The sequence below is a fragment of the Euwallacea fornicatus genome, chromosome 3 (genome assembly GCF_040115645.1).
Source record: "Euwallacea fornicatus isolate EFF26 chromosome 3, ASM4011564v1, whole genome shotgun sequence".
Classification (NCBI taxonomy): domain Eukaryota; kingdom Metazoa; phylum Arthropoda; class Insecta; order Coleoptera; family Curculionidae; genus Euwallacea; species Euwallacea fornicatus.
This window is the reverse complement of record NC_089543.1, coordinates 4,777,429-4,805,265: the sequence shown is the minus strand read 5'-3', so window position 1 is coordinate 4,805,265 and position 27,837 is coordinate 4,777,429. Positions and strand designations below refer to the sequence as shown.

Sequence of the window (27,837 nt, the reverse complement as noted above, 5' to 3'; positions counted from 1 at the left end):
AGACCTAACCTTTATAAGTTTAAGTTTAAAGTTGATTTGTGTTCGCTTTGGAGTCGTTTTTAGTGAACGATTTTAAAGACCCTACGAAAATGAATCGAAACTGGTTGGCGATGTGTGGTTCAATTCTTTCCTTTCAAAGGTCTTAATTCATCCATCATCAGAGCGGACTTAGATTCTGCTCTGGGGGAATCTGATCGTTCATTCGTAATCGTAAAATTTGGGGTAGCGGAGTTTGAACGCCGTCGTACGAGCTGCCGAGGCGAACTTCGCGGTGGTCGACCCAATGACACTCCAGATTTAACCACTCCAGATATTATGGTAAAAATTTACAAAACTGCACTGGAAGATGGTATTTCAGGAAGTACTATGCATCGCATTCTGGCCGAACAATTATATATAAGAAGACTGGACGCAAGATAGGCGCCGCGTTTACTCACAATAGAACAAAAACAACGCCGTAAGGATATTTCAGGGGAGTATTTGGCAAAGTTTCGCAGCGATAAAGCCGAGCTTTGCGTCGATTCATGACCATAGGTGAAACATGGATCTATCATTTCACACCTGAGGCAACAGAGCAGTCAAAATTGCGGGCTCGAAAGAGAGAATCGGCTCCAAAGAAGGTAGGAAAAAGCGTCCGCATTTAAGTTTTGTTTCATCAAGACAACGCTTCAGTCCACACTTCCGTCATCGTCATAACCAAAATCAATCAACTTGATTTCGAACTTTTTCCTCGTCCACCCTATTCGTCGGATTTAGCCCCCTCAGATTATTTTCTGTTTCCAAACTTGAGAAAACGGCTAGGTGGAAAGAGATGGTCAATAATGAAGAAGAGATGGAGTCCGAGGTCGATGCCTATTTTGAAATATTTGAAGCTTCTTAGGGGATAGAACAACGCTGGGAACAGTGTGTCAATCTCAAAGGAAATTACATTGAGAAATAAAGTAATATTTTTCAATTTTTTTTTCTTTAAGTGTTAGGTCGGGTACTTCTGGGACTATCCTCTTCCTCGCCCACTTCTTACTGCGAAACTATTTTCATGGACTGAAGAACCTTTATAGACCCCTCCGGTCCATTGAAGGAGTTGTTCGCGTAAAGTTAATTTACAGGAATAATACTTTAATATCAAGTAGGAAGTTTTCATGTTAAAAGTAACTTTAAATTTGGCTATGAAAACTTTATTTCAAGCTTAACCAGTTAGTGAGACGAAATAGTAAAAACACGGGAATACCTCCTGAAACTTGTTTGTTCAGAAAGCTTTATAGGCAAAATTCACAGGTTCTGTTATAAGTTAATTAGCCTGATATTTAGTTGAAACGAATGGGGATATAGTTCACGTATAGAATGTGACGGAATAATAACGCTTTGATGTCGTGTACGACAGCATCCTCGCAATACCGTAGCAAATTTTCAACAGACACATTCCATAAAGGAGTTCATTACAGTCGAAGGCAGAACCTACGTGACTATCATCTAGTAATGACAGGTGGTGTAATTGTATATTTATCGTAAGGCCTGCGTGTCTCATCATGTTCATAAGCTGGGTATTCGCTTCTTCGTATATATACAGGTTGTCATTCGAAATTCGTGCTCAACACCGGCTACTATAAGAAACGTGATCCTGACGTAATGACGTCAAAATATATGCCCTCGATATTATTCATTATTCTCTTTTGTATTGGCATGAGAACCTCATCTAATAACGCAGCTCATTTTGTGGTTTATGTATCATTTCTTCAGATTAAATTCATGCTTCATAAAAATCATGCCAAACACGTATTATCTAATGGTGCCCTTTAATAACGGTCTTATCTAAAGAGTATGACAAAATATTAATAATAAACTTTAGGCGTAGGTAATTCACATTTGTGCAGCTGTATAAAACAAATAGCTTGCATGATTATTTATTTGTCACACGTTTATCTGCATATTAAAATCCTATCATGGTGTTGACATGGTTTTCGAGAAAATAAACTAACATAATCCTAATTATGATATTGAACAGCATGTTTAACATGCACTGAAAGCACCTGTAATTCCCCTTTATCTCAGCTTTACTTAAGGATTATGCCTACGAAATGATTTTGCTTATTGTTCGGTTTTCCTAGCGTTCGGAAGGTAAAACCAATGTTTAATTCAGCAGAATAAAGCAACTTAATGAAATTGAGTCCCGACTAACGAATCTCTCCGGAATTTAATTAACCAAAAGTAGAAATCTTTGCCAGCATCAAAGATATCGTTCAAGATACTAAATTGTGCGCTTCTTCCACCCTTGAACGACTTTTAGTATGACCATCACGTAGAAAAGACCGCCACTCGTACACCCTCGTTCCCTAAGGCATACACGTAAGTACGTTTATATTGATACAACTATTTCTTGCCCCTCAATGATTGTCAAACATGAACATTTTAAATTTCTCTTAGATTCGCAGGTATCTTTTGCAGGGAAAAGCTTCGATTGGGCCTATAGCCGTGTTTAATTTAAACCATAAAACATCGAGGAATTGTGATTTATTCTTCGACAAACAGTTTTTCAGAAATTGTAATGTCGACCTACCATGCAGCAAGGTAAAACCGTTCGAATCGTGGGTGTAGCAATTTGTTTAGCATGACTTCAGAAAATGTTTGCTATTTATCAATTTATATTTCATAGTTTAATAACTACCTGCTAGGATGTCGTGTCTACTTTCAGTAATTTGCACTTCGAAATTCAATTATTTATTACTCTATTTTCAAACGCGGATGCTAGTTCTCGATGACTGTGTCACACCTATTTAAATCGCATTCGTGACCAGTGCTTCTAGACCCGACAAAAGCCTCTTCTACAATGGGATTCAATGGGAATGGGACGTGGCGAAGCCCGACTTAGGAGACAGGAAAATATCACGATTGGACCCAACACATCTTATGCCAATGTTGCGTGTTTCAGAATTACAGGGTGTCAAATGCTGAAGTTTTATTTAAAAATTCATTAATAACTTTTTGTGTTTTCATGGTATCGACATCAAAGGTGGTATACGAGCATTTACATTTTTGAGGTACCAAGTAAGAATTTTGATCGAATTTTTAAGTAGCTACTAGAGGACGCTAGTTACTGCCCACAGCTTCGGTATGTTTGGTAAAAAAATTTATGACCTCAACTAAGGTCAAATTCTATTCAGTATAATGAAAGTGCGTCCGTTCTTACACAAAAAAGGTATTCTCGTTTCGTTTCGTTTACGAGATTTTTACCCATAAACTAATTCGTGCAGTACCATTCCAAATCCTCAAAAACGATGGTGGCTCCAAGTGCGCCAACATTCGAACAATATTTTTCCACGTAGACTGATCGGTCGTTGAAGTCAATTTCCATGGCTCGCGACAAGTCCGAGCATTAGTCCATTGGACTTCTCAATATGGTCGAGTGTGAAGGCGATTACCTACAAAGCAACAATTAATATTCGCGAAGAATTGTGGCGGAAAGCTCAACGAGGAGCTGATGAAATTAGGAATAACGCTGATATGCAATTTAAAATAATAAGATTTTTAAGAAAAAGAATAGTAAAGTGCATTAGGGCGGAAGGTGGTTACTTTGAACAGCTGCTTGAAGAAGACTTATTGTTCATTTATTAGTGGTTTTTCATTTTTTCAATGTGGCGAAAGAGTTATGTGAAAATTAATAAAACCAAGTTTATGTTGTTTTTATTTATTAAAAAAAAATAAGTTATGGTATTTCACCTATAGTTCTGGCAGCATACTGAAGTAGTGGATTGAAAGTAGTGCTCGTTACGAGCTACGTAAAAATTAGATCACAATTCTTACTTGGCGTCTTACGAAACCCAAACATATCAATTTAGGTGTTGATGCTACGGAAACGCAGAAAGTTATTAAGCAATTTTAAAATAAAATTTCAATCCTTTACACATTTTAATTTAGTAACACGCAATATTGGTATAAGGTACCTTGGGACCAATCGTCATATTCTGGTGTCTACTTTCTCGGGTTTCGCTATGTTCCATTCCCAATGAATTACCCTGTACATTTCCCATCGAAATTCGCATTTGGTGAGTTTTTTTATGTCTTGAAGAGAAAATGGAAGCTGGTCGCGGGAATAGACCTTTGTTTTATGTTCGTGCACCACGTACATAAGAGACAATTAATGATTGCCCTCGTAATCCCATTCTTCCTGGTAGACGGCAAAGAAAACTAATTATTTGGCAGGCAAGGGACGAAGACGTGTGAGGGCGGAAAACAAAAACCTAATTACCGAAACGACCGAACTGATGACAACACATTACTGCGATGTCCAGGAGGACTCGTCAACGTCCTGCTCCGGCTGTTTTCTGTATTTTCCTTCTCACGCTTTAAACACTAAATTACACACTTTCAGGAAATGTACATCTGTCCGTTTTTCGTCATTATCGATAGTCTGTTCCCCCGAAAAGAGCAATTATTACATATATCGTCGGGAAAAGATCATTCAAACTTTGTATAATCGCAATTTCGTATGTTAATGTTAAAGGATTTCACGAATTGAAAGAGGCAGTTGCCGCTGAGCAATCTGAGCAGAAAAATATTCTGTCTGAGCATATGCTATGAGTATGAAAAGCTGCCAAAGTTGGTTTGTGCCACGCATATTACAGGTCATTCAGAAAATTACGTCTCTATAAGCTATTTAAGTTCCGTAATCGTTACCAGTTTCATGCCGTTTGGCGCTCATCAGGCGACTTCAAGCCAGAGGCGTCGTTTCTGCTATGCACGAATTCGTATATCCTTTTCACAGACTAATTTTATTACTTCAAACGAAGCACCAACTCCAGTGCGAGTGGTTTGATTTGTTCACAAAGTCCTTAATAACCTCATGAAATTTCCAGCATCTCTCGCGTCCTAATTTCACCACTTCATTTCTCCAAGATCCAGAATCAAAACACAAGAGATATTCTTACTTTTCTCACAAAAGCCGGAGTCACAATAAAAGTAATACACTTAATACTGATTTCTAGTTAAGTGGCATCGACAGTAGAATGGCGTCGTGATTGCCCGATGTTCATCAAGACACTTTATCCCCTAAACGCACTATGTTGGCTTTTTCTTTCCAGATCACAACTCTGGCAATTAATAGAAAGACTCTTAGAACTGACGAGAATTCTAAGCGATGCAATACTACACCCCTGAAACTTTTATTAGGGAATCTCATCGTGTCACGTTGTTTATTGTTTTGTTTTTCTGACCGATAAGAGGATGAGAACGTCTCCACCCTTTATTAATTTTTATCGTCTTTATATTTTCTAAACATCTCTTATCCGGAGGACGACCAAAATTCTTCTTTCAAATCCACCAAAATGCTCAAAAATTCAATCGTCTAAAGTAAGCAGTTTTCAATAGGTCGAAAATGCAGCATCTCAATTCACTATGAAAATCTCGCAAAAAGTCTAAACAGTTTTGCGGCGCATTTCTACTGCTCACCACGTGCTATTTCTAAATTGTCCGATTTGCTGACGATGATTGATCAAGTTAGACGCACGCGCAGTGACTCTTATTATTGGTTTTGACGGGACGATGATTGTCAGCAGTTTATGCTTCACCGCTACCAGTTACATTATCTTTCCATTACTCCGTTTTACCCGCTTGTTATTCACATCATCCAACGTGAAATCAGATGTTGGTCAATTGGCGGTAGATGCTCCTTTGGAAATTGGACCAATACTGAGGTGCTCCAGTTGCTGTGAGCTAATTTTGCTGATACCACGTCGTTGTTTTATATGAAAATGTGATATATTTTTATCTACATATCTGCCCCGAAAGTTGTTGTTTTGGAGCAGCAGTAATGGATGTGATTTCTGAGGGGTGGCGTAAAAGAAAAAGGGCCTCGTAATATATTAGTTAGGAAAGTAAAATAGCGACTGTCCCGGGCTCCGTTAATTAGTAGTATTTTACAGCATCGTATCCAGTCTTGCGAGCGGGTTGGTAATTTCAGGAAAATGTAATTTGTACCGGCGACGAACCTGATAAATATCCAAACTCAGTAACTTATCAAGTAATTCCCGCTTGATTTCGCGTCCCTAATAAATGAAGGGGTAGCGGTACATAACTTTTCTTTAAAAATAATAAATCTCTTGCCTTTCGTCTTCCAAAACAATAAGGGTGGGAGAGGCTTCTTCTTGTTTGAAACTTTTCACATTTTGTACCGGAATAAAATTGTCAGATTAAAAACAAGGAAGCAATTATGCGTCTGTCTCTCCACCGCCGTCCCTACGTTGAGGGTAATTTTGATTACTGCATTCTATGGGCACGCTAACTAAATCTGGTCATTCTAGGGGGCATTCGTGAAGAGCATTGATCATATTGAAACAATTTCGATTTAATGACTTGGCAAATAAACTTTAATGTCCAATACATTCGCGGAGTTTAGTTCAGTTCCTCGGCATGAGGTTTTATACGTTCCGGTTCAGCGCAAATGCGTCCTGCACTCACTTCCATAATACGATGTCCGAATGTCACTTTTATGTCCGCAAATTACGACCGGGTTCAGATCCCAATTAGTGGTTTACCTTACGTTCCATGACTGTAAATGAGACTTGGGCTTGATTGCATTTTTGTTGTGAAAAGTATCTCGCACTGCTAATTGTCACTTCTGATTGCTCGGGACATAAAAGGAATTAAATCACGACATATTTTACTCTATGAAATATTACGAATCACGAATCAAAGCTGCCACAGAGTACAAGCGCCAGGCCCTTAATCATGGAATTTACTGGAGCACCTTCCAGTCCTCTTCTCAAAGGTCGGCCGAAGACTCCGCTTCACGAAGTTTTCAAATATTAAATCGTCGAATGGTTCAAAATTTCCTGTTCCTGCAGGATGTCCGTGCTCCTCTTATACAGGTTCTTTCGAATCACTTCTGTTTTCTCCATCTTGTTTATCGTTCACTAGTTCACACTCTCGAACTAAAGCTACAGAGCTTCCGCTTCCTCGCGAACATCGGATTATGAGTTTGAATTTCGCACGAGAACACTTGGCTTGGACAATAGAGAGTTAGAGTCGCGTATTGTTTTGCGCCGACTTCCGATGTTGTCTCAAAGGCTCAGACAGACGTGTGAGAGTTTGGCGATGAGCAGCCGAAAGATAGGCTCAAGCGTGTATTACTGAACAACTTCCATTTGACAGAGGCTCAGTTACGGCATGGGGAGGAATTTCGTTTGAAACTCGTACGAAGTTAGTCTTCATTCACAATGGGACTCTGAACGCTTACAAGTACCAGACGAAGGTTCTAGAAGATCGTTCATGGTTATTTCTGGAGAGAACGCAACCTTTGTACATGATAATGCACGGCGTCACGCTGATCGCATGATTGCCAACTTTTCTCGACGAGGTTTCAATCACGCGGTTTGTCTGGCCTGTTTGCAGTCCGGATCTGAATCCGATAGAGCATGTTTGGGATCAGATTAAGAGAGGCTTGCGGAGACATGTCCCGGCTTCTAAAAGTTCAATCTTCTGCAGAAAGTGATCCAAATCAAAAAAAGAGGAAGTGCTCGGCAGGGAAATCCGTAAACACTTTCATGTTCGGGATAAAGGCACGTTCTTTAATTTTATTATTTTCAATACATTTTGCAGCACGAAGAAAAGTTCCTTTTCATTCGAGCGGTCATGACAAAATTCCCACATAAAGTTAGTAAATTATATAACAGGCGAAAAAAATTTGAATAAACTATATTCTATGAAATTAAATGCTAATTATGAGGTGACTGTAATTTTATGCTCGGGAGTGCGCACCTGTACATTTTTTGCCGAATTCCATGAATCATCTCAGCTTGCTTGTTAGCCGATACATTCTAACCATGATCGGGGATGAGCACGAATGCTCAGTTTGCTTGTGTTAACGACTGTTATAAATGGGTATTCTTCGGTTAGTTCAGGTTAGTATTATTTGGACCATAAGCTTAACCCGGGCAGAAACCCTGCGGGGTGCTCAGCTCGCCAAATTTCAAAGGGGTTTATGGGTTTAGCAAGGTTCAATTACATCTTCGCCTTGACTTGGGCGGAATTTATCCAGAAGGTAGGCGGCACTGAAAAATGTAATCCTCATCAGGAGAGGACGAGCTGATATAAATGCGAAATAATAAAGGGAGACATTATTTTAATCAGTTAAGGATTTTTTGCTAATAAAACATCGCACAGATCCTTTTAAAGACATGTCTTTACGTGCAGAATGTGAAAGGTTAAAAATGCATGACATGAAACTACTTGCCGTTTTTTTCTTTTAAAATTCCAGTCTTAATGACCCATAAAATTAGCCTATAATATACTTGTATTATCTGAAAGTCGCTGTGAAGGATATTTTACTTGATTGAGCGGTGGCTATAAATCTTCAGGGAGGACCATTCTCGTCTCACTTAGCCTATCGATTTTTTTATCTAGTAAGATTTGTAACAACAGCCCAGGATGAAATACATGTTAGTGACAGTTTGACATGCATTCGGGGGTATCTGAAAGGGTTGGCAAGATAAAGGGCTCCGTTAAATGAGTCCGTCGGTCAGTTCCTATAGCCGTTGGTCACTTTCATTAACCGGTTACTTGACAAATGATAATTGGCAAAGCAATTGGTCACTCCGTTTCCTGTCACTTATTTCTATCGTTCCTTGTTTACCAATTCTATTTGCCTGGCATTGCGAAATGGCACCTACTAATTGCCGATGATTTATATTGTTTATACTATGAAATATCACGATTTTAATTACGTTTGTGTTCAATTCAGGCAACTTCCACGGATGAGAGTACCAATACCAGTTTAAATAAGTGCGCTGATATATTGAGATTTGTTTCGTTTATATTCGTGAACGAGGTCGAGACAAATCATCCCATAAATTTCAACGAATATCTTCTGATCGGTCTCAAGGCCACTGTGGATGAGCGATTCTTCACGCTGGTCTAGATTTACTTATGATTTTGTACGGAGGGATAAGTGAGCCTATGACGTCTTCATCGGTAGGCGGCAGTCCACAGGCTCAGACCCGAATCTTCCTAATGGGTTGCCGAACGTAACTCTTGGGATCTCCGATTAGAACCGAATGCTCAAATTCCTCTGGCTGCATGAAGATAAAATAAATTAAAAAGTGGGAAAGCCAAAGGAATTTGCTTTCTAATCCAACAAATACCTATTATTCAAAAGATATTTTTCGACGAGGGAAAGTCCTGATGTCGAATAAATAGGGTGACATCGCGGAGCGTAAAAACGGCGAGGGGGATTTAGATTAATTCCAAGTTCAAAGGATCACTTTCAGCATGTTTGCTTTGTAACTGTAAGGCTCATTTACTGATTATTTTTATTGACCAGGCCTGAATCGCAACAGTGGCAGAGTTCAAACGATGCTTCCTCAATTGGAAGTTTACTTTTTACCCCTTTAAAGACCTCCGACTCCTGCTTCTCAGCTTCCAGCATCCCTTGTTTTTATTCGGCATGTTTGGGTGGTGTCAATGCAAGGTCCGCCGATTATCGATTACCTGAAGGTGAACGTATGCCGCGTGACATAGAAAAGAGCACACCCCGTAAAAATGGTTTTGTTTAAATAATTATTGGCACGCATGCTTCCCGCGCTAAAACCAACAATTCATTAAAAAGTTGGACAAGTAAAATTGTTAAAGACCGAAAAAACATTAATAATTTGTCGGACCTCCGCAGTGTCATGTGCATTCCTTTACACGTCTAGGCATGGATCTAATGAGGTGATTGGGGTCCTCTTGGGGGATCTCATTCCAGGCTTACTGGACAGCATGACATAGCTCCGCTAGGGTCAGTGGGGGACGGAGTAAATTATGCAACCTTTTACCTACAATATCCCGTACATGTTCAATCGGTGAAAGGCCAGGAGATCGAGGTGGTCAAGGTGGCAAACTGATTGAATTTTGTCGAAACAAAGTTCATAGTCATTCTAGCCACATGTGGTTGTGCATTGCCTTGCTGGAAAACCGGATTAACAAGAGTTTCCAGATAAGGCATGCAGTAAGGTTCCGGGGCTTCGTGGATGTGTCGTTGGGTAAACCATACTGCCTCTAGTGAAAAGTAAAGGTGACCTGCTACCATAAGCAATAGCGCCCCAAACTATTACCCCAACGGTCTGATGGAAATGCTTTTGTATTGTAAACTGAGGATCACGACTTTCACAACCTCTTGTTCTTGCTCTTGCCCATACCATCATGCATATCCAAACAGACTCTCGTAGACCTACCATTCGACCTCTCTAAAATTCGCTCAAATTAATTAAAATTTCGGTGCATTCTGCGTCTAGGCATATTTGATTAAGCTAAAAGCCCTTTCTGAGCACACTTTGCACCAGTAGTTAATATTTTGCAGTAATATTGCTGATATTTTATTGTAATTTTTATAGTAAAAAAATAACTAAAATTCCTGATAACTCGCAAATACATTGGTAAATATGACTGAAAATGTTATCTTTTTTTGTGTTCCAATTTACACACATGCGCATCAAAAATGATTTAAATAAAATCATTTTTACGGAGTGTTCTCTTTTCTATGTCACGCAGTATATTTAAATCTCGTCACAAGTCACTAGTGTGCTTTGCAACTGCTACACCAATTACAATATTTTGTCGATTAATTTTCACATGTTCTCCACAATATTGTTTGCTAACGATGGGCAAGCCATCGGCTAAATTGGTTCGGCGTGACTTGTGTTTTCTGGAAATCCCGCACCAAAATGCATTTATGATGACGTCCCCTTTGTTTCTTGTTTTTGGCCTGGCTTTGACGGTGACAACTTATTCTTAAATCAAAACCAAATCTGATTGATTTCCTTCATTCGCAGCTTTGTTATTTATTATTCTCCGCTCCTCCCGTAATGCAAAATCACGATTGAGACGTCTTATATAAATCCTCGTGACACCCTCGACAACCGAACTTTACTTTGTAGCTAGCTGAGTAGTAAACACTCAATATAGTTTAAGCAGTAAAACTGAGGCATTCCCATTTGCATTTTTTATGACGATAATGTGTGCTTGTCTGTGGGACCTTTTTAGCATTAATCGTTTAGTGCAGGCTGTACGAGCACAATTAGCACACCGTAAAATCGCTGAATTTGAATATTTAGAATTATTTTATGTAGGGGAAATGCCTTAGGAAATTCTAGTTGGGGCATCAGCACGCAGTAACAATTCGGGGAAAAAATTAAATGCTAAGGGTCATTTATGGGAAAAATGAGGGTGAATGAAGGACGAATAAGACTTGAGCCCGTCTGAGCTGCGCCCGGTGTCCGTGGAAATCCGGCAGTCCTTGCGGATCGTTTTTACACGAGTAGTGAAATGAAGGTATCCGGTTTCATTATGTTAAATGTGCGAAAAAGCTTCGATTGCAGCAATTGTATTTTTTTGTTAAAAAAAAAAATTAAAGAGTATTATATTGGAGCTTTTAACTGCCCAACGTTACCATTTGGTACGTCACTGGGAAGCGGCGAATGACGGAAGGAGTATATCACTTGCATTGACCGCGCTGTCCGAGTTATGGTACCCTTGGGTTGGTTCAACCCAGCAAGTGACCCTACCCGCGTTTCATCTATCAGTTTTATTGCTTCTGGCCTTTTGGCGTGGCATCTCCATTGTTTATAAGATTTTTCAATTTCTGCCGCTTTGCCAGCCTGATAAATACCATTTAACAATTTTGCCTCTCTACTCACGACTTCTAAGCACATTAAAAATAAAAAAACCAACCGGGAGGATTGCCCAGTTAGCATTAATTTAATTAAAATGAGGACGGTCCGACAAATTAAGTGTCTTAAGATTGTTTCGCCTGGAAGTGCTTTTTATTGATGAATAAATTAAAATTTTAAAGGCAAAATTCGCTGCGTCGGGCATTCACAATAAGGCGTAACATAAATGAAAATGAAACGAAAACAGCCACCTTGAGGTTCGTTATAAGAAGATTTATTGCAACCACACTAATCACGGGAATATTTATTGCGGAAAATTGCTTTAAACATATCCACATTGTCTTAACAAATATCCCCGAACGACGTTACCTGATTAATTATTTTTGACGATAAATTAGCAAATTTCTGCTAACAAATTGGGCTTAGACAATAATTAACGTCTATCGATCAGAGACAACCCATAACGACCGATGTAACCCAGAAACAATTTAAATGTACGGTTGGACGAGGGAGGGAGTTCAGGACAATCCAGGGGTCACGCCATTGTCTACTAAATCTAAGACACGACATCTTAAAGGATAGCTTTACCACATGCGATGGGTAGTAGGAGTACTCCCAACTAGCACAGGAGTTCTTTCTATGTTCTTGTAATATTTTTATTGTGGACCTTTAGAGCCGGTGCAGGCAGGCAAATCAAGTAATTAAAAAACATTGCTGGCACCGAGGTGCAGTTGCCAGTTATGAACGAGATATTCACACCGGAGACGTATCAAGAAAAGGGTTAAAATAATAAAAACTTTATATTCTCCAAGGGAAAATAAAGCCGGCAAGACTCTTAAAGTTGGAGCGAAAATGGCGACTGTAGAGTTTTACTTACTTATTTTATGTATCTACTTATTTTGCCTTCCGACGTTTTGCAACTGGGGCTTTAAAGGAAATTGTTGCAGACGTACTGAAGCTTTTTAATAATTCTATATCGCGTACGAAGAGCCAAACAAAAGCACAATTTATAGGTTTATTGAAGCCAAAAGCGAAAGAATGTGGATTAAAAAGGCGACAGAAGAAGATTGATTGGCCCTTATTACGTCCTATCAGAATGGGTGAAAGAAAGGAAAATATATAGGAACAAGTGGTGTGACTCGTCGAAGTAGGACGCTAGATTAGAAATCAATACTTAATTATCAGTGCTTAATACGACAGAGCTCCCCTTCTTTTCACGCTAGACTCTATTGCCTTTTGAGGTGTGGTAACTTTGGTACGAGGAGAGAAAACCATAAATCGGTCCTAGAGAAAATTGATATTTTTATTGAGAGCACGAATGATAGTCCTTTTCAAAGTTATATCAAAATCCTTGGACTAGTTATGAACGCAGATGAAATTTACTCCTTTCATAAGTTCTGGTAAGCATTTGCTAGCACTGAAACCCAATTTAAAACCGCTTGCTTGTTCCTAGTAGGATCTACATCGTAATTCAGAAATTTTTCAAGATTTCTCCTCGATAAATGGCTCGGCATTTCTTCATACTGGAGGTTGTCAATTTTGACATTCACAGTCAATTAACCAACTGGCCACTATACGTCCGGGAATTTGGAAAAGTTTCAATGAGGCGAGTGGCAGAAGAAAAAATTGTACCTGAGTATGAAAACCGTAAATATACAGGGTGTCACGTGCCATCATGAAGGCGCTCGAGAGGGCGGTAGTATTCTGCGAAATAATAAAAAAATAATAAGCCTAGGGTCAAAAGCGCGCCATTTTTGATATACAGGGTGGCAAAATATCATATTTTACGTATATTAGTCATTATGGTTTGGTGTTTAAGTACTATTTTATGTTTTTCATTTTTTTCTGGAACAACCTGCATGAACTTCGATGCCGACTGAGAATCCTTCTTCAATTCCTTTGCTTTCGTGGTCTCTTGCGGCATTTTGGTATCTATCACCGTTTTCGTAGAAATTGAAAAATGCAAATTGAGAAAGTCCAGTCTAACTATTCCGGCCTGTAATTTAGTATTTTCTGGACATTTCGCATTTTCGAAAAAGGCAACACGCGACGAAACCGTAAAGTATAAGAAAAAATGCGAAACTTTGCCGCCCTGTACATCGACGATGGTGCGTTTCTGACCATGAATGTGATAGCATTTTCAAAAAACTATTTTGTCCTATCGGCCCCTGAAATATCTCCATGATGATATGTTACACCCTCTGGATAGAGCGATTGAAGTGTTACAATTGTGTGTGTGGATTTTTAAGCTGAATCCAAAGCTGGGACGGAAAGTTACAGGTCAACGTCGAAATGAAACTAAGAGGTGACATACAGGGATGGGTGAAAAAGTACGTGTGATATTAATTTTCTACGGGGGCTGGTTCTTAGCCGGCAGCTTTACGGGTGATTTGTCGCGCGTCTGTATCTCAGAAACCGCGCCGCACGTTTACTTCCGCCTACTTATCCCTACGTTGTTATAATCTCCCGCAACCGACATCGATTTAAAAGTACATATTAAGTTTGTCTTAAAAATTCGTATGGAGTTCCACTAATTCTCCATTTAATTCCTCAATCATAAGGTCCTTACAAGCTCCGGCTATCGGCACCCTCGCAAATAATTAAGAAAACTGAATTGCCATTTCTCCAAGACTCCCGAAACGGAACATCTGCTAAGCCCTATAGTCTTGTGACACCTAATGAATCGCCTGTCATTCAATCAGTATAATTAGATTGTTTTTGGGGAAGGGTTATGTGTCTAGAATATCGGGTGTATTAAAGATATAATGAAATAACGCATTGTTTGTAGACATTCGAGTATATACTTCATTATTGGAGCAATATTTTCCTTCACCCGGAGCGAATTGTATCTGTCAAGACTCTTTCGTGTAATTCGTGGAGATATTGATTTTTGCTTGCAGATATTAATCCTGCTTTATGCAGCTTCAAATGTTTTATTGCGAAAAACCGACTTAAAGTTTCGAACAGTAGGAGGAAAACGGGAGATTTCCTGCCTGAGTATCCCAAGTGAAATGCATGCAAAGAAAAGGGGAAAGAATGAGGCGACTCCGAGACAGTTTCGGTGATAGATGAGCCTCACCAGAAAGCGTTTAAGCATAGTTTTAATTAAATCTTGTAATTGTTGGAGCGCTCACGCCCGTCAACAAAAAGCAAAGCATCGACACTGCTAAAAAACCACTAAGTGTTTTAACCTACGTGACTGAGCGACTGTCGTGATTCAATAAAATAAATGAGTTTTGCTGACAACCCTGCTGACTGATGAGTTCAGAAATTATTATTCAGATTGCCCCCAGCTTCCTGCGTTTCAGGCAAAAACGCAAACTCCCTTTAACTGGAAATTTACACCTGTACAACTGGTCTGAACGCGTGAAATTCTTGATCTTTAATGGCAGTTCGATAGGGGTAATTTCGAAAGCAAAAATACTGGACGACGGATGGAAATTGTACCAAAAGGGGAATGAGCAATTAGAGTCGTAATGACCTCATGAAATAGAAGTGTGGAAAATGTATCTAATCTGTCATTTATCAAACAAATTCCTGTTATGAAGCCAGGCGTTTCTGTGGGCGAAGAAATGAAATACGTCGTTTTGTGGCCTGCTGGTTCAAAAGGATATTGCGAACGAGTCCTGTTATTCGCCTTTGGGCGGTTAGTCTTGGGCCACTGCAGTGCCTGTCTAGGGTCGACAAATACAAGAATTGCCCATTTTTTCCTTGTTGACAGATGTACGTGGTTAATAGCTTGGAAAATTCTTGTCACTTTTTTATATCAAACCAGAGGCAATTTTTCTCTCGTTGGATCCAATCTAATTTTGATGCTACATTTCACTCGTACTTGCTCGCTGAATCCTTTAATGATAACAAAAAATTGATAGAAGGGAATTCTATCTTTCTAAATGACTGTACCCACTCCAATATCCCATCTAAATGAACACTTCTTGACACTTATTAGGAAGCAGAAATCATTTAAGTTTATCAAGCACTGTCCGCTCACTTCCAGACAATACAACCCCTTAAGTGTCAGATGTCAGCTTGGAATGCCCCGTTTGATGGGAAGGACTTCTTGTCTCCTGGAGACGGGTTTATGGACTGTGTCAACTAAGAAAGATCCAATTTAATACCACTAAATCTGTCACCTCTTTGTGTGGTAACTGCTATTTAAAGCGGCTGAAATTCCTAGTATAAATTGAGCGTTATCACTGGGCGCGAGGTGGATTTGAGATATTGGAAAATTGCAACGCCCCATTCCTGAATTTGCCATCACTCAAAAAAGTATTCGCACAGCCGAAGAAAAATTCTGCGAATCGAATTTTTGACTGATTTTCTTCAAATTTTCCATAATGAAAATTCAAACTTAAACTCAGTTTTGCGCGGTCCAGCAACTTTTGAAAATCTAATTTTTAGAGTGCTTTTCGGAGCCTTAAAAAGAACTCCGTTTTGGAAACTTCTTGCGCGGAGAAAATTTTTCAATATGGTTTTATTAATCTGGCGGAGGGGATTTTTCTACGTGTATCCTGAAAATTTGATCAAAGCTCAATTACAAATAAGGGAGTTGCAGCCTTTTAAAACCGCGACGATTTTCACGCAAAATGATGAAATTTAGACATTTTCGACGATTTTCAAAGGCTGCAACTCCCTTATTTGTAATTCAGCTTTGATCAAATTATCAGGATACACATAGAAAAATCCTCTCCGCAAAATTAATAAAACGATATTGAAAAATTTCCACTGCACAAGAAGTTTTTAAACCGGAATTTTTTTGAGATTCCGAAAAGCACTCTAAAAATTAAATTTTCAAAAGTTGCTCGAACACACAAACTGAGTTTAGGTTTCAATTTTAATTATATGAAATTTGAACAAAAGCGGTCAAAAATTACAGTTTACACAATTTTTATTTGGACTGTACGGATACTTTTTTCAGTGATTGTATTTTCTTCGATATTTTTAAACCGGACCTGCCTCTCGACGCCGATTGAATTTTCCCGGACATCTTGGGCGCCTGAATTTTAAATAATGGACGGGCTCACAGTAAGTCACGTGGATAGTTTTCATAATAGGAAGCAGTGCCCCTGTCCATCTGGGAGGGAATTAACAAAATTATGTTGATTTTAAACATCAGAACCACAAGAGAGAATTCTATTTGGACACCTAGGCGCTTGAGGCCCATGAAGTTTCGTACGACCATTTCGTACCACTTACGTACTTACACACATAGCGCGGGATCTTCTATGGAAGACTGGGCAGCCAGATTTCCGTCTTCCTAGACTTCTGAGATCTCAACCCCCTTAGGAAATTTACTGATAAATATTATATTTCAAGTCTGTTCCTACAAACCATCCTTATCCCATAATAGTGCCGAAGTTTCGCAATTGGTTGGAAATCAAGCTCCTCAGTTGGTGATGCAAATCTTGCAGGAGGCGAAAAAAAGCGTCTCGGCGCCTCTTCCACTGCGTACCACGTGCTATTTGAAAGGTGCCTGACGCTATTGTTCGGCGTGTGCGCAGGTACCCTCAACAAAGGGTGTCATAATTTACGAGGTAAATTCTCATAAATTCGTCGATTAAGTAAACAAATAAGGGCGTAGAGGGTGACCATCAGGGATAAATTCGAGTTTCAGAAAAATGTTATACTAGACGGGCGGTGGGATACCGTTTGCGGTCTGGCAAAACATTATCAAAGCGGAGCGATGCCTCAGCCTGGATCGTAAACCTGCAAGTATCGGAAAGGGAGAACACGACTCGCTATATATATTGCGGGGGTGGTTAATTGGTATGGCCCAGGCATTACTCACTTTGTGTAATTACCCGGGAGCGACTAAGCGACATGTCCTCGCCCGTAGGTCCACGGGTCCCATCTAAAGTAGTCTCTTAGTTTTGTTTGAGATGTGCCTCGAGAGGTTTCTTCTAACTTCTAAGCCTGCGAGTAATCATAGGAGTTCAAACGGCGAATGGCCTCGGGTGCGAGATACTCAATTTACTTTACCGGTGCGCCCAAGCAATTGCTGGGTTGTCTACTTGTTTGGATTTCAATTATTGCTACATAAAGGATGTCATTTGCTTTTGATTCACGGTTTCTCCCCTTCATTAAGGCCGGAATTTTATACCGACACTACTAATCGTATTATCGGGTGCGTTTAGCTTTAACCGCAAGACAAATTACAATTCAAAAGAAATTACTGGGCCTATTACCATTAAGTTTGTAACTTGTTAGCCAACTTTCCGAGCCTAATTGAGGGGTGATGGTGCAAGTGAATATTAAAACAAAAAAATTGATTATATTTGTCCAAGTAATAGGGCTCGGCGGTGTAAAACATAATAAAACGTGGTGGTGCGGCCCAATATAATTTATAATATAGCTCTGGTGCTGACGTAAAGAAAAACAGGCGAAATCTTTAATAACAGGCTATTAGAGCTAGGACTCGAATTAATTTTCGTAGCTGACATTTTAAATAAGTTATGTGCCTGTCGTCGTGTATTTTTATAAAGCCTATTTAAATTTACCCACAGGGCAAGGCGCAGCCTCAACGTGTATAGGAAGTAGAGTTTTATAATTTCCACCAGGGGTACGGGGTGATAAATGGCCACTTTGCAGTGTCAAAGAAGTGTCACACACAAAGCCACGTAACTGTTCTCACCCACTTCATCAATCAATTTTTCCCTTGTACTTTGGATATTGAGTAGACACCAACTTCATTTTAAGAGAAATTACATATCCAGTTTTGCAGAGAAGTCGCTTTTAAATATTGATTTGAGAAACAGGGGTGCCTTAATAAGAGCATCTGTACCTCTACAGAAGGGGCACGCGACTGATCCAAGTTGCACAGAGAGTTAAAATAATCAGCTTTTGCTTCCTTGACGTAAAGGTCCTGCAAAGGTAACATTGGCTATAGGATGCATTGCCTTTTGAGAATATCTGCCTGATCTACTTCCCAGATGCATGACTTCCCATGGCAAATGTTTGAAGAGAAAAGAGAGACGTAAAACCTACCGAGAAAGCGAAAGAAGTTCTATATGTAAGTTAATGCAGGTGACTCCACTGACGGTGGTCCGAGGAGATTGGCCGTTATCGAAGGTGCGTCCAGATTTTAGAGTTATTAAGAGAGATAACTGCCATCGCCAATAGATTTAATCTACCATATGTCCTCTAGGTGAAATCTTGTCTCCGTCGTCAAACTTAGACCAACAACGAAGGCGGGGGAAATTCTAGGGGGGTCTCAAGGTTTGGAACAAGTTGAAACAGAGGGACCTCACCGGGTCCCCAATCTTGTTAACTGCATGGGAAGAGGAAGAGCACGAAGTAATGCGGCGATGGCGGGGCAAAGTCGCCTAAAAATGATGATGGTCAGCAGTATAAAATCTCGCATATGTTTGTTATGGTTGGAAAAGCTAATTGATGAGTTTTTCACGTTCATTACATAATTAACCCAATGTATCTTTCCAAAAAAGCTGCAGCGCCCAATAATTCGGCACCAGTTCGCGACTCCCTAAAAAGACTGAACCGAAATAAAGTGAGCATGGTAAAAGCGCACCGGGATTTGGCAAAAGGCTAAAAGAGCACATGTTTTCAATTCACTCGACGAGATTTTGATTTTTCAATAGCCCCTGAAAACAGGATATTTCAATTAGGTAAATGGATAGGTTTCTGTACATGCCTCGATTTCTTTTGCGTTTTATCTAACTGCGCCGAAGTGATTAATATCGCGTATTGGATCGGCACATTCACCAGCACATTGTAACCGACATCTTCGTCTTTGGTCTCGCGAATCTTAAGTGATTCTAGAAAATTCAAAGCTGTAGAGGAACTTCCCAGCAGCCTCACTATTGCCATATCGTTATCAGCTTCCCCACTGCTTATAACAAGACCTACCCTCTATCAACATTTAATTAGATCCAAAGATCTGCGGATCTTACGATACAATGGAACGGCATTAAGGTATTGTCACTTTGACTGCCACCTGTCAAAAGGGAACAAATCTTGAAAAGCTATTAATAACCAAGGGAAGAAAAAGTGAGAACTTGTTTGTCATCGTTTCAATTAATAAAATAACGTGTTCTATTTTCATCAGGCAGAAAAGTTCGAAGATTAGACAAGCGTGCCGATTTGTGATTTGTCTTTGATAGATGATGCAAACCATTCATCAAGCCGATCCAGTACACACGGATGGAGCCGGATGGTCAGAGCTTTATTCCGGACCCCGGAATCGAGATCCGGAGCCAAACCGCTCTAATGGGCTGGAAAACTCAATGTCGATACAAACAGTTTATGTGACTATTTCACTTCTTTCCTTGCCCTCAGAAAACACTCATATGTTATTAATTGCGTCTGAGTGATGTTTCGAGATATCATTTCATCATTCATTTGCTAAATCAGAATGTTAAAATAGCACTTCAGCAGAGCTTAGTTGGGGAGTACGTTTTGAATGACTTTTCAATTACCTGGTGTCAGTGGGACCAGGAATTACATAAAATATAAATCACGCAAAAATGTTTTGAAGTACGTGCATGCAGGAAGTTGGGCAATTTCCTTTGCAGGACGGAAGTTGCTGGATTTTTAACACGGTCGTATCGTAAGATCGTTGAAAAATTATACCAGAACTGTCGAATCCAAACGAATTGAAACACTTGACCATCCTGAGAAAAGAAGTCTGAGTCCTCTATGTTCGGCTTTCCTTCGTCATCAAAGGACTACTTACATACCAATCGTAATCTTTCTATTAGATATGATTAAGTTGTCGTCACCTCTCATCACCGGCCTCTTCATAAGACGCAGTTGCGACACCTCGACAACTACTTAAAACTCCGTTCAGTACATGGATGCATGGAGTAAAATAGACCACTGGGTATTTCATACGGATTTCCGCAGGAGCACTTGGGATTGTCATCGGAATGTACTATACAGTTTATTCTTCCACCATGTTCCTACATCTACCATCACCTTCTTCTGATTCCCCAAATTCCTTCAACAATTACCTGAACCTTGCTTGCATTTGCCTTTATAGAATTAGCCCCGGAATATTCAACTTGGCTTCTTTACCTATCATTCCCGCCTCTCCATTCTAGTTCTAATTAAAACTGTCAGGATCCTGGTTTGTGATTCCCCTGTTGGAATGAGCCTCCTCCTCCAATTTGAGTTAACTGAAAGGAAACGGGGATTTTCAGAGTTAACGTGAAATTATCTAGTTTTCAGGAGGGAAATAAGGATGGTTTTCCCCATTTGGATTAAACACCCACCTTCTAGCTTTAATTGCGCTGAACTAAGCTATAACTGAGAGTTTCAGGCTTCTGCATCTCTAATCTTTTATCTCATTTATCCTGAACTCTACTCAAGACAAGGATTTCCAGGATTACCGTGAGATCTTCCGGAACATTTCCAGAATTGAGGTAGCAATATCGATCCTTGCTTGGATACGTTAGTCGCACTGCTAGAGTTTAGAAATAGAATCTAAAGTCAAGTATGACGTGGATTATGTCGAACACCAGCTTTATTATCACGGTTCATTCAGAGGATTTTGAAGGTTTCCGGAGGTTTCAAGTTTGATTGACAACGAAATCGTATTTTCTTAAAGGCGGAGTGCTGATATTTTAATATCCGGGTTGTGATTGTTTACCCTCACTAGCCCTGAAGAGATTTCAATGCCTGCATCGCTATTTCTTCCAATGGGAATCGATCTTCAAATCTCGTTTCAGATGTTGCCAGGGCTGTCGTTCCTACCACCCTCAAAAGGTCGGGTGAATGAATCTCTGTCTCAGCTACTCCTCAAGAAAGCAAGCCAAATGATGTCCTTCACCACTCACCGATGATCGCAACCGTCCTCACTGTCATTTCATTAAACTCATTTTGAAATTTCTTTTCCCACGTGAAAAAATCGATCATATTGAACGTTGCTGAATAAATCTCCGTGCGCCTATGTGGCCTCTAGTCGCTTGGATGTAAATATAATGAAAATGTTTCGAAACGCCTTTGAGCCCAGAGGATCTCACGCACTGACCAACATTGAACATTGTCTCATGCTGCCACGGACATTTTTCCTCTTCTAGCGCATTTGTACAACGGATTACATGCAATCTAAAGAATTTTAACAATGCCGCCCGTAATTATTGATAAAACCACAATTTATTGATCCACGTTTTCGATGCTTTAATCGACTACTCACCAGTCGGGTTGTAATGCCGATAATTAACCGATTAGGTCAACTAATTATTCAAAATTGCTGCTCATATATAAAAAACTAATTAGATTGCTATCGGAGTACAGACGTTAAATGGAAATCTATAGAGAATTAGTTATAATGCATTAAAAGACATATTTCTTTGTAATTATTCATTAGTATGAATCACGACTCTCCAAAAGTGAGAGCGCACTATCGAGATTTAACATTGGCTCATTAAAAAATTGCCACCTTGGTAGTGTCACGATGTACTTTAAGAATTTTATTATCTTGATTATTCTCAATTCAATATCATCAGACACCTATAGATCGCAGTCTGTAACTTTTTAATGGATTTTAATTAGATTCTTAATGGAGAAACGTTTGTTATTATATTCTATTGTTATTTTGCATATAGCCTTATAGATCATGTTAAATTAACATATTAACTAAGATTAGCGCGATACCAAAATTATCTTAATTGTGCGGTTAATCTCGATTGTTATTGCTGTTAATTCTCTTTGGTTTTGGCGATTATTGCATTAATAAGAGGTCTTCACATTTACTTAAGTTTCAATTTCTTCTCGATCTCCAAGTCAATTTTCTTGCGTTTTACTAAATTGCACTTACTAAACCTCAAGCAGCCTGCAATTCCCGAAATTTCGTACATATTGAACGGCCTTCATGTCACGATTCCACTTTGTATCGGGCTTCAAAGGCCTCTTACGGAAAACCTATAAAGATCTAATGCATACATAAAGTCGTTGAAGATTCCTCTAGATTTGGGTAAAAATGTCTCTTGGTTAGTCAGATATAATGTTTTCAAAGTCTCAAGCTTTTATTGATAGTAAGCTGCTCAACTACTACAGCTCGTTCCCACCCCTTACCCCGGTGTCAAATCAATTCAAGAAAAGCTTTAAAGGAACATTTTCCTCTTTTAATTTAAGTCCATAGATGTCTCCTCGTGTCTTTTGTGATATTTCAGGCTGGTTTGGGTTGGATCGGTGAGCAATGTAGTAACTGAAAACATTTCTACACATTCATTCACGTGAAAAAGATGACACAACAGGAAAAGAACCATAATGAGAACGCGATTTTTCTCAATAGCTCACCAAGCTGTAATGCAGAGTTTTTGATGCCAAATGCTCGTCTATAGTGCTATTGGTGTTGGGATGAAAATTCCTATATCAATCCCGTATCTCAGGCGATTTTTGTTCATACTGATTCTGGAAAGCAACGGGAACTTCTTTTCCCTCCTTTTGCGACGGATCGGTTAATAAAAATGAACGTATGAATTTCCCTGATTATTCTTTAGGTTTGGAGACAATTTAAATGCACAACAATTAATAGAAATAAAAGCAAAGTTGTTTTTATTCCACACCTGCAACGCATTACCGAATATTATTGCGACATCCAAAAATCATTTACTCGTCTAACAAGTGGGACTAAATATGATTCATAGGCAGTGCATTGTGTAAACTGAGACCAGATCCATCAATTAAAAAAAACTAAGGGTACACCTTTCATAATTGTGGTTCTGTGAAAATGTCATGGTCTAAGTTCATACCAACTTCGTGTTTAACAGTACCACAAGCTACTTCTAATTCAGAATACATCATCAGAACGTCCTCAGCCTTGAGGGAATTTATTAATTATTGATTACAATTATATTCTTATACGCAGAGGTTTAGGAATTATTCATTAAAGCTCACTCAATCACGAATTTATTTCCTTTTGTCCCAGGCGCATTTCAAACATATAATATGCATGGTATGACACTGCAGGGTTTTTACACTTTTGCAATTACCCGTAACAATTATTCTTAAACAATACGCTAATTGTAGGTTTAGTTAACCTTACAGGAATATTTATACGACTCTTGACTTATAGGGGACGATTGATTACACATTCTGCATGCATGAGTGTTTATACGCATTGGTTCGATGCCTTATCTGTTGCTTTTTCTGGTGCCGACCGGATTTTGAGATACTGAAGTGTCTCTTAGGTGAAATAAAACGTCTTAGGGCTCCAGGAGAGCCACAGACATTGTCTTCTTCTGATTAAAATATTGTCGTAAATTACAGTAATACCTTAGAAATTGGATATTTATCGCGATATCGCAGTGACCGTGAACAGTAAAATGAAAATTATAGTGTGACCTTTTTGAAAATATCCCCATAACTCAAAATATAATACCACGATTTATTCGACGCAAATTAGAACTGTTAGAAAGATTTATATTGCATGGAATGGTGCAAATCTCGTGGCGCGGAGAACTATGGATGCCCAGTATAGTTGGTCTAAGAGAGAAAACAAGTTTCTGGCCATAAATTTCAAGTAACATCGTGTCCCAATTACTTCCTTGCACTACTATAGCGTGAAACATGTTATGTACTTTTTGACAGCCTACGATACAACTTGCCCACACCCGTATACTTTGGCAACATTTTATTACGTCTCATTACGGTGTCATCTTTTGATACTTATGTCATATCTTTACCGAAGATCATTGAAACCTATAATCGCACAATCATGCACTATTTTCCTATACGCCACGCGGAATTGAAGTCAATGTCCAAGCCACAAAGACGGGGGTCCAACGTGCGAAACCGCCACAAAAGATTTGGATGCGCAGCCAAATTCCTCATAATTTGTATTACCTGCAGTGCGCAATAAACCCCAGTATATTGTTACTAATTAATCCTATTAAATTAAAATATCCCCAAAAAGCACCGAATTTGATCTACAACTGGCTCGTTCGGTTCCCTCTCCAATTCAATGTTGCGGAAAAAAGCAAAACTTTGTCCCTATATTATATTGAGTGCTAAGGGCCCGTGTTAAAGGGACGTTTCTTGTTCGGGTAAAGCACCACGTGACATAAAATGTTTCATAGAAACACTGCAAGGTTGTCTTGCGAGCCGTCGAAGATGAGAAGTTTTGTCACGCGATTCAGCTATCAAAATCGCAATCTCCCATTGCCACACCTTTACGTTCCCCTATTAATTTTACCGCACTTACAGTGTTATTACTGCTAAGTAGGTTAGCAAAAAATTCTCTTGTCTCGCTGGGTGCTCTTGCAAAAGTTTAAAACTCGTTGAAAGAGAATTTACACGAGTAGGTAATCATCAATAATCTTGGGAGACCCTTGCAGTGACCGGAAAAAGTGCTTTCTTAATGAAATCGTGCTTTTAGGAAATTTAGAAACCTACATGATGCTTGAAGAACATGTTGAAGTTGCCGCATCCGTACAACAGACTGGGAACTTTGATGGTGGTCTCAGAGCTCCAGATGAACTATCGGTGTTTTTACACTCGAGAGGTAATATACCGAAGGTATTATGTGAATAAATTGATCAGGATAAATTGGTCCTTGTATAGTTTCTCTTCTCGAAGCTCCGTGGTAGATCACACTCGATACTGTGTAGACACAACTTACGATGTTTTTATATTTCCAGAAAATATTTAATTGCAACGCTGAACGTGACATCCTTAATGCTTCCAACAGAAACTTCAAATGCTTCGATTCTCTTTGAGGTGGGAGAAATTTTTATATGAGATTCATCAGAGAGAACATTAACTGGATACACCTCGAACCAGGGATCGATGGGATATTAGTAAGTAGTTCCATGGTATTCAGTTTCCGAGTGTAATAATGTAATATTTCTATGGTTGCTCATTTCCAATAACCCGTTATTTGATAGTAAATAACACATTATTAGACGACGTTATGGACTTTGCATGACATGTAGCAGTTTATAAAATGGTCTCTAAGTGTAACTTTTAAGTGATTTCTATTACGCAATAACCCGTTATTTGGTAGGTAGTTAATAACTCGTTATCAGGCTATCTTATGGAATGAAAACTAACAGTAATGCTATATCATTTCTGCCCTCTAAAATTCAGGATTTCCCGTTCGAACTATGCCCTTATTCGGTAGTTTTAACGAACAAAATTTACCACTTATTTTCAAAACGATCTCTAAGCGCAGGACTCCAATGATTTCTTGGTGGTAGTACCTCGTTAGTTGGCAGTAAATGGCACGATGTCAGGCTGTCTTGTGGACTCTTTGGAAACCAAAATAACCTGTTATTTGGCGGGTAATTAATAACTTGTTATATAACAGGGAATACATGTCGTCGGGTGATATGGCAAATTGAAAGCAATAAGTTAATTCAATGATTAAATAACAAGTTTCGAAGGAACCTGTAATTTTATACATCTTCTATGTATTCAAGTTTGGAATTTGGTTTCTTGAAAACATTCACGTGTCGCATAGTCGATAATAGGAGGAAGGAACTTTTCTCCGAAGCTTTGTCCAAAATTTTCATCTTCAACTACATGTAAGTGATTGTAGAGTATCCTGAACTAACATCTTAGACTGCCCTCAATCTCAATACGTCGGATAAATGGAAAAAATTCCTTTACAGCATTCAATTAATGGGCCTAAGAGATTTCCAGAAACATAATAAAATAATTTTCTGCAATGACTATGAAGACGTGCGAAGAGAATAACAATAGCCACGAATTAGTCACATCAAATTACCTTAATCTTTGAAACTAACGAGTTCGCGAGGCTTGATCTATACTCCACACATCAACCATAACAACATTTCCTTGAATATTAAACTTGATTATGCAAATAACGAAAGAAATTACACAATTAAAATCGGAGCTATAATTAGAGACAAGAAAAATGCGCATTTTTAAAAACGTTATTACAAGGAACTGCGTGAAGTGATTACTGATTATTGGAGTGCGAGGTTCCGCCAAGAATGTCGGATGTCCACTCGCCGTGTCCAAGAAATGGTCAATGGCTGGATGGTCGAACGGGGGATAAGAAAGCCGACTACGGACCGAAACCGAAAGCTGTTAATATCTACGCTTCGTTGGGACTTTCAAAGTAGTCTCTAACACGGAAGCCATTTGTGTAATAATTATTTCGATTTATTATTGTTTTTGACTGTCCGTTATCCATAGTCATAATGTGTATTTCGAGTGACAAAAAATGGAGATCCAGAAAATAATAACGATTAACTGTCAACGCGCTTGGACATACAAAGAGTTCAGCGCTAGCTTTGATTCGGCGCATTCGGCTTCGCTAGACGATTTATGTAATTCTCGAGCTTGAATTTAATTATGTTTAATATATTTCCTGCTCGCAAATGGTGGCTCGGTCTTCTATGCAAAGAAAACTAATAAAGCAATAAACTAAAGTTATGCATTTACGTGTTTTAGTACCCTAATAAAACCAAAAATGGTCACTTTACCGATTTTTCGTTTAAATGCGTTTATTAATTTCCAAGTACGCCATAGAAACGGCATTCACAATAAAAATCAACGACTTTAAATCTTATTATTTTATGCGGTTTATTTATTTCTCCGGTCATGTAATGGAAGCTTTGATAAATGTACGATTATGACCTGTAGCAATTTCCCAGCATGATAAACCAGTCAATACCCTTCGTAAAACGTAGCCTTATAATACGCACTTTTATGTGATGCCACTAGTTAGGTAACAGTAAAAGGTTTAATATATTTCTACAAACCACAGCCCAAATGGAAAACAAAGTTGCAATTTCAAGAGTAGTGTGGGATATAAATGTGATTAATGTTATATTCAAATAAGGAAACATCATTTCGGTTACGCACGATGTATGACTTTAGAGTCATAGGAAGTAGGTGAGTAGTGCTCAAAGAAGCGACTGCATGAAATTATGCAAATGCGCATTTGCATTTGCATAATGTGCATGCGCGCATAACGTTGATCTTCCCATCCGTGGGATTGCGCAGAAACTTTCTATAAGAACTTGCCAAGGTTAGTAAGTGGTGGTAATTTAAAAAGTTAGTATTCGCGATAAGCGGTATGTCATAAAAACAGAGCGTTGACTAAACCATTTGCAATTTACCACCAAGCATCTGATAAATAGATGACAATTGATGAATTTATCCAAGACATACTTCTGATAGTGCAAAATCTACTTTTTTTCAGTAGAGGTTTTTGTCATTTATTCTTTTACACTGTTAATCATCCGTAAGAAGAACAATAAAATTGTGTTAA

The 27,837-nt window shown here is 39.0% G+C and overlaps 1 protein-coding gene and 1 long non-coding RNA gene across 2 annotated transcripts in view; both read right to left on the bottom strand.

Annotated features, from left to right (window-relative positions):
• The window catches only part of Tmem63 (transmembrane protein 63), a 120,049-nt gene extending 100,538 nt beyond the window's left edge, over positions 1-19,511 (bottom strand). The window contains exon 1 of the mRNA XM_066302279.1: positions 19,500-19,511. The gene's annotated coding sequence lies outside the window, so the exon portion shown is untranslated. The remainder of the gene's footprint in view (positions 1-19,499) is intronic.
• Positions 15,127-15,661, bottom strand: LOC136350709 (uncharacterized). Its single transcript, XR_010734192.1, has 2 exons — positions 15,544-15,661; positions 15,127-15,482 (listed from the first exon to the last, which is right to left on the bottom strand). It is a non-coding gene; the product is annotated as an uncharacterized lncRNA (long non-coding RNA).
• Positions 19,512-27,837: the final 8,326 nt, after the last annotated feature.